The sequence below is a fragment of the Marmota marmota genome, unplaced genomic scaffold, assembly GCF_001458135.2.
Source record: "Marmota marmota marmota unplaced genomic scaffold, marMar, whole genome shotgun sequence".
Lineage (NCBI taxonomy): Eukaryota > Metazoa > Chordata > Mammalia > Rodentia > Sciuridae > Marmota > Marmota marmota.
In genome coordinates this window covers 11,013,995-11,020,463 of record NW_026000261.1, presented here as the reverse complement: position 1 = coordinate 11,020,463, position 6,469 = coordinate 11,013,995, and the positions used below count along the sequence as shown (strand labels likewise).

The following is a 6,469-nucleotide window of genomic DNA, read 5'->3' as shown; positions in this document are numbered from 1 at the left end:
TATATATATATATATATATATATATATATATATATATATCTGAAAAAGGATTTGTACAGAAATACAAAAAAAAAAAAAACTCACAGTAGTTAATAAGAAAATAGAGACACCAAAGGAGAAACAGCCATAAGATTTAAATAGATACTGCTATGAACAAGATACACAAACATCAAGTTTGTGAAAAGATGCTCAACATCCCATCAGGGAAAAATAAATGAAAACTACAAGATAGCAGTACACTCCCAGTGGGAAGGCCTAAGGTAAAAACACTGAGCACACCAAGCACCAGCAAAGTCCTGGAGGATGCAACTCTCATATAATATTAGTGGCAAGAAAAAATGGTACAACCACTGTAGTTTGGTAGCTTCTTACCATGTTAGTCTTATATCTATATTATGATCCAGAAATTGATCTCCTAAGTATTTAACTAGTGAAAGAAAGCATCATATTTTCATGAAAATATTTATTCACAAATGCTCATAAGAACTTATTTACAAGAGCCACACATTGGAAACAACTCCCAAATAAATAGCAGGTGAATGGATAAAACAAATATTCTATAGCTATAAACTGGATTACATGCATCGGCAAAAAATAATGAGCCATTGATATATGTAACAAACTGAATAAGTCCCAAAATAAATAGGATGAATGAAAGACAAATCAACAAAATAAAAAAACAAATAAATAAAACACCTTTGAGATTCATTTTCAATGAATTTCTAGGACATTGAATCTACTCTGTAGTAAAAGGTGTAGTCTGTCTGCCTATCGACATGGCAGTGTGAGTAGTAGGCATACCAGGTACTACAAAACTGAAAATGTTCTGTCCTAGGGAATGATAACATTTAGGTTTATTTGGTTATTTTAGGAGATATAGCAGGAGATAGATAAATAGATAGATAATAGAGTAAGTTATATGATATTATTATCTTTGAAAAAACTGAATTCTTGTATCTGATATTTTATAATTTTATTTAATACTAGATAAATTCCTGGCTTCTTTTTTTTTTTAGAGTGTTAAAATATTTTTTATTGGTTGCTCAAAACATTACAATGATCTTGACATCATATTTCATACATTTGATTCAAGTGGGGTATGAATTCTTATTTTTACCACGTGTACAGATTGCAGATCTGTCTCTATTAAAAGGTTGCCATGGTCACTATTAGGATGTCAGGTTGCTATGGTACACAGTATGAACAATAGTCTTCCAAACTGGTAATGCCTTTAGACCTATATCTTCTTGCTTTTCACTGAGAGGAAATAGCTTCATTCTTCAGGCTACCAACTGAGAAAGCATACTAATTAGAGAGACTAGGGACTACTTATAGGCCTGCATAACCCTTCTTAAGTCCTAACCAGGGCATCAGACCCAGATGTACTCTGAGAATTTGCTGATGACTGAAATCAGGCCTTCCTTCTCCTTTAATATCAACATGACACTACAGAGGTCACCAGAACTTCCAAAAGGACCTGGAACTGGACCAGTCATTACTGTGACCTCTTCACCTCCTCAGCTACTGAAGATGTGAAGAAGAACAAGAACTCAGGGAATAGTTATGTGACAGTACAGGCAAAGACAGGAGAAGGAACTCACCCTGGGGTGGCTCAGGCGCTGTCTAGGAAGAGCTTCTCACTCTTGTTTCAGTGTCCGTCTCTGAAGATTCACTGTCACCTTCTCCTGAAGCTCCAAGAAGGTACTTGAGCCACAAGTCATGTGCATACTGGATGTAAATAAAGAGTACCCCAACAGAGTACAGGAAGAGGACAGTTATTCAATGAAAGGGTAAGAAACTTCTCTACAACTCCACTACACTGCACAGAGCACAGAGATGGCACTGAATTTCCTATGAAATTATGAATGTGTGTGGTACTCTTCTAGCCTTCTCAAATACTTATTAAAGTATAGCAATTCTCATTTAAGGATAAGAAATAACCCCATTAAAGAGCAGTGCACTTGGGAAGTTGGAATGGAAAGGACACAAACACTGGCTTTCTGGATGATGAACCAAATACCATGCTGGGATTGAAGATTGCCCCCTGAACTCCTTACAAGGGTAACTGAAACAATCAGTTACAATCAAGATACACATACAGAGAAAATGTCAAGTAAATTAGCAAGCTGGATAAGAATACCATGTGTGTTGCAGAAAAATACATTGTATTTTATTTAGGGAGTTCTCACATGAAGTAAAAGGTAAAGTTAGGCATAGGAGTGATAATCGTCTCATTTTGAGTAGTGATTATTTTTATGAGAGAAGGAAAGGGATATAATTATGGAATAATAATGGTTTTATTTACCTGGATTAATTTCATAGTTCTTGGTTTCTGAAATATATAAGTAACAGATATTTTATATAATTTCTTCTCTTCATTGCTAATGTTTAATAGTAAGTCATGTGCAGATGTTAAGAATATTAATACCCAGCATTCCCATTGTCATTGAAATTTACATTATGCTACTTAATTATATTGTTTTTTTCTATGCAGACATATATGCAAATATAATATGTATTCATATGTTACTTTTCATATAACTACTATAATACTATATATATATGCATATATATATNATATATATATATATATATATAGCTTGTATTCTGTTTTTCTCGGTTTTTTTACATTTATCTGAACTTTTATGCTAAGTACTAACACATAGATGAAGCATTCTAATTATACAACAAGGTATAAGATATAGTCTAATTTTCCTATTAATGAATCTTGTACCAGCTGATCAAGCCCCATTTCTTTTCTTGTTTTCGGATATGTGGATTGGTTGAACACAGGGACATTTAACCACTGAGCTACATCCCCAGCCCATTTTAGTTTTATTTCAGGCAGGGTTTTGCTAAGTTGCAGAGGCTCTCTTTGAACTTGAGATCCTGCAACCTCATCCTCCTGAGTTGCTGGGATTGCAATTATGTGCCAACCAACCTGGCTAAGTCCCATTTCTTGAATGATGTGCCTGATTTGAAATTCCATATTTATAGCATAGTAAGTAATATGTGTGCATCTTCTCAAGAGCTTTCTATAGACTTCATTTAATCTCTATGTACACTACACAATCCAACAGTTATAAAATCAAATGTTTGTGGTAACACCTCTGTAACACCTGGTAGTATAATCTCCACACTTATCATTCACATTTTGGATGGGTGGTGGAATGAGGATGAGGGTGATGATGATGATCAGTAAATACAAGATGTCATATTAGGGCACATAATAAATAAATTGTTTGCTTTAGATCACACAAACAGCAAGTAGTAGTTTCCAGGGTAACACCCAGGTCCCCTCACCTCAAAGGCCAGGCTGCTAACCACTTTTTCTATACAGAGTGTCTTTCTCTATTAGTTCAAAAGTCAACAAAGTGAAAGGACTCACTTAAGGTCTTATAGTCAGTAGATGGCTGTGGCATCCAGGATGCAGGCTGGATAACTCCCAGCATCAGTCTAGCTAATTCATTCTTACAAGAGGGCAGAAAGCACATGGAATCTAAGAATGAAATAAGAACAACATTAGCTTCTTCCACTACATTCCAGATGCTCTATGTTTCAAATCTTCTCTTTTATGGGATACAGATATGTTCCTTTGAAATCAGCAATTCCTCTTCTAAGAATCTATCCCAAGCATAAAAGTAAAATACAAACAGGCATAAGCATAAGGTCTTTGCTGGCAGCAGAAAACTACAAATAAGACAGTCATCCACCAAGAAGGGATTGATTGAGTAACCTAAGGCACATCTATATCCTAGAGTACTATGCAGGTATAATAAGCCAGGAAGACTCCCTTTCTCATCTACTGTACACTTGTCCTTAGGATATATTGCCAAATAAGAAACCAAGGCACAGGAAAGTGTGTAGAGCAGCTGATATTCAATCCCATAGGCACCAGCTATGGAATGGAATGGAAAGGAAAGGAAAGGAAAGGAAAGGAAAGGAAAGGAAAGGAAGAAAGAAAGGTTATATGAAATACCTATAAAATAAAATAAGTTGTTGAAATTAAAAATATTCATGTGATTATTATTTTCTACTAACGTTTTTTTGGGGGTGAGGGAGAATACACAGGATTGAACTCAGGGGTACTCGACCACTGAGCCACATCCCCAGCCCTATTTTGTATATTTTTTTAGAGACAGGATTCTCACTAAGTTGCTTAGTGCCTCGCTTTTGCTGGGGCTGGCTTTGAACTTGCAATCCTCCTGTCTCCGCCTCCTGAGCCACTGGGATTACAAGCATGCACCAGCATGCCTGGCTCTACTAACATATCTATCATTGGAGTCAAATATGTAGGTATGAAACAAAAAGTCTAGACCTTGCCGCAGTCTGGCTGGGCACAATTCAGGAGCCACTTGTCAAAAGAAATGAACTTTATTTTTAGAACACACACACCAAACCACACAGCTCCTCGGGAAAACCTTCAGAGCCCAACTGCCACCACCGGCTTCCCACAAGCCTATCCACCTCCACCACTCCTCCTGCTCTTGAGGCTGATTGGCTGGGTGGCTGTGGGCAGAGCCAAAAAAAGTCCCCCAATGAGCAGCTCTGTGGTCTGAAAGGGCGGGGAAACAGCCCAATAAGCATCACCGCAGAGGAGCCAATCAGTTGGCAGCTAGAAGTTTGCTGGGGCTGCTGTGAGCCAATCATCAACTGGCAGCTGGAAGTTTGCTGGCATCTGGAAGTTTGCTGGGGCCCCTTCGGCTGTGGCTCTCAACATCACCTAATCCATGTCTAAGGTTTTTTTGTTTTGTTTTGTTTTGTTTATCATCATCAAAGCCCAAAAGCTTGATTACAACTGGAAAAGTCTAACATGTCTATTGTTCCTTGACTTAATCAGTTATGGTTGCTATAAGTATACTATACACTGTGTGGCTTACATAAGAAACAGATGTTTCTCAGTTCTAAATGATGAAATATCTAACAGCAAGGTGCTAGAAGATTTGGTCTGGTGAGGGCCCCCTTCCTGGTTTATAGACAAGTCCTTTTAGCTGTATTTTTACATGGTGGAGACACAGAAAAAGAGATTTCTCTCCCTTATGAGTTTTATAATAGGGTACTGATGCCATTAAAAGAGTTCTACACTTATAACCCTGTTAGAGTCTGTAAATAAGTCAAAATAACACCTGGCATTTTGTCAGGGGAATGTTAAAGTTCGTAAACAAGTCTGGATGGTGCCTGGCAAAATGCCAGAGGGAGTGGTTTGAGAAGTAACAAAAGCGAGCCATTAAGTGTAGAGATTCCTGATTGGTTGACTGATGTATCTAGTTTATGCTAATTAGATAAGCTGTGTGGAATGTATAAATACTGCTCCTGTCCTACAATAAACGGCTCCTACTCCTGCTGTATCAATCTACACAAGTTATTCGTCACCCCCCTGATTATTCTGCTGCAGCCGGACTGCGGCATAACCCCATCTAACACCTAATGACCTCCCAAAAGTCCCACTTGGAAAAACCATCACTTTGGGGACTAGAGCTTCAACATGTGAATTTGGAAGACACACACATTTAATTCTTAGCATTCTTATCTGGCAGAGTTGTATCTCTCCAACTTGTTATATTCATTGGTTAAATATTATTAAAATCCTAAAACTGAATATAAATATGTGGGTATTTCTTCTTTGGAGCATATTAAATGGATATTTTGGTGATCTACAAAAGAATGACTCCAGATTTCCCAAACACAAGTTTGCTCATAGAAGATAGTAGATATTAAATATTTAAGAGGTTCACAGTTTTAAGGAAATTATGCATCTGTTGTTTCATATATACATTTCTAAAAACATAAGTCAAAATTTAAATTAACAAAATGTGCTGAATGAAACAAGCAAGACCTCCCCCTATCCATCCCAAGAGACAACCTGTGTGATCCCATATATAAAACTATAGGAAATGAAACTGATCTATTGACAGAAGATTAGTGGTTGCCTTGTAGACAGGCATGGTGAGGGGAGGGTGGTTGGGGGACACAAGAACTGAAAATATGATGTCCTGGGAATATAAACCTAATAATATTTAAGAATGTCTGGTTAATATAAAGGAACTTGCATAGTATCACTAAAATAAAACAAACACATAGGTAATTAACATTCAACATTTTAAAATCTTATAAGTGACTTATTTATATAAAACATGGATTATACCTGGCTGTTAAAAAATTTTACACTAGAATGGATAAAATTGTAGTTGCAAGGGAAGAATCCATGTTATAATTTCAAATTGCTAAGGAAGACTTTCTAAGCAACTGCAATTTTCAACACCCATCTAAGAGAAACATGGGGACCACTGCTTTTTATACCCTACACAGAGAAAATATATAAATATTGGTCTGGGGATGTGGCTCAGGCAGTAGCATGCTCGCCTGGCATGCATGCGGCCCGGGTTCGATCCTCAGTACCACATACAAACAAAGATGTTGTGTCTGCCGAAAAACTAAAAAATAAATATTAAAAAATTCTCTCTCTCTC

The 6,469-nt window shown here is 36.9% G+C and overlaps 2 long non-coding RNA genes across 18 annotated transcripts in view; both read right to left on the bottom strand.

Annotated features, from left to right (window-relative positions):
- LOC107152424 overlaps window positions 1-6,469 on the bottom strand; it is a 104,077-nt gene that overhangs the window by 20,586 nt on the left and 77,022 nt on the right. The window lies entirely within an intron of this gene.
- Window positions 1,508-3,471, bottom strand: LOC125614307. Its single transcript, XR_007344921.1, has 3 exons — window positions 3,389-3,471; window positions 2,306-2,332; window positions 1,508-1,728 (listed from the first exon to the last, which is right to left on the bottom strand). It is a non-coding gene; the product is annotated as an uncharacterized LOC125614307 (long non-coding RNA).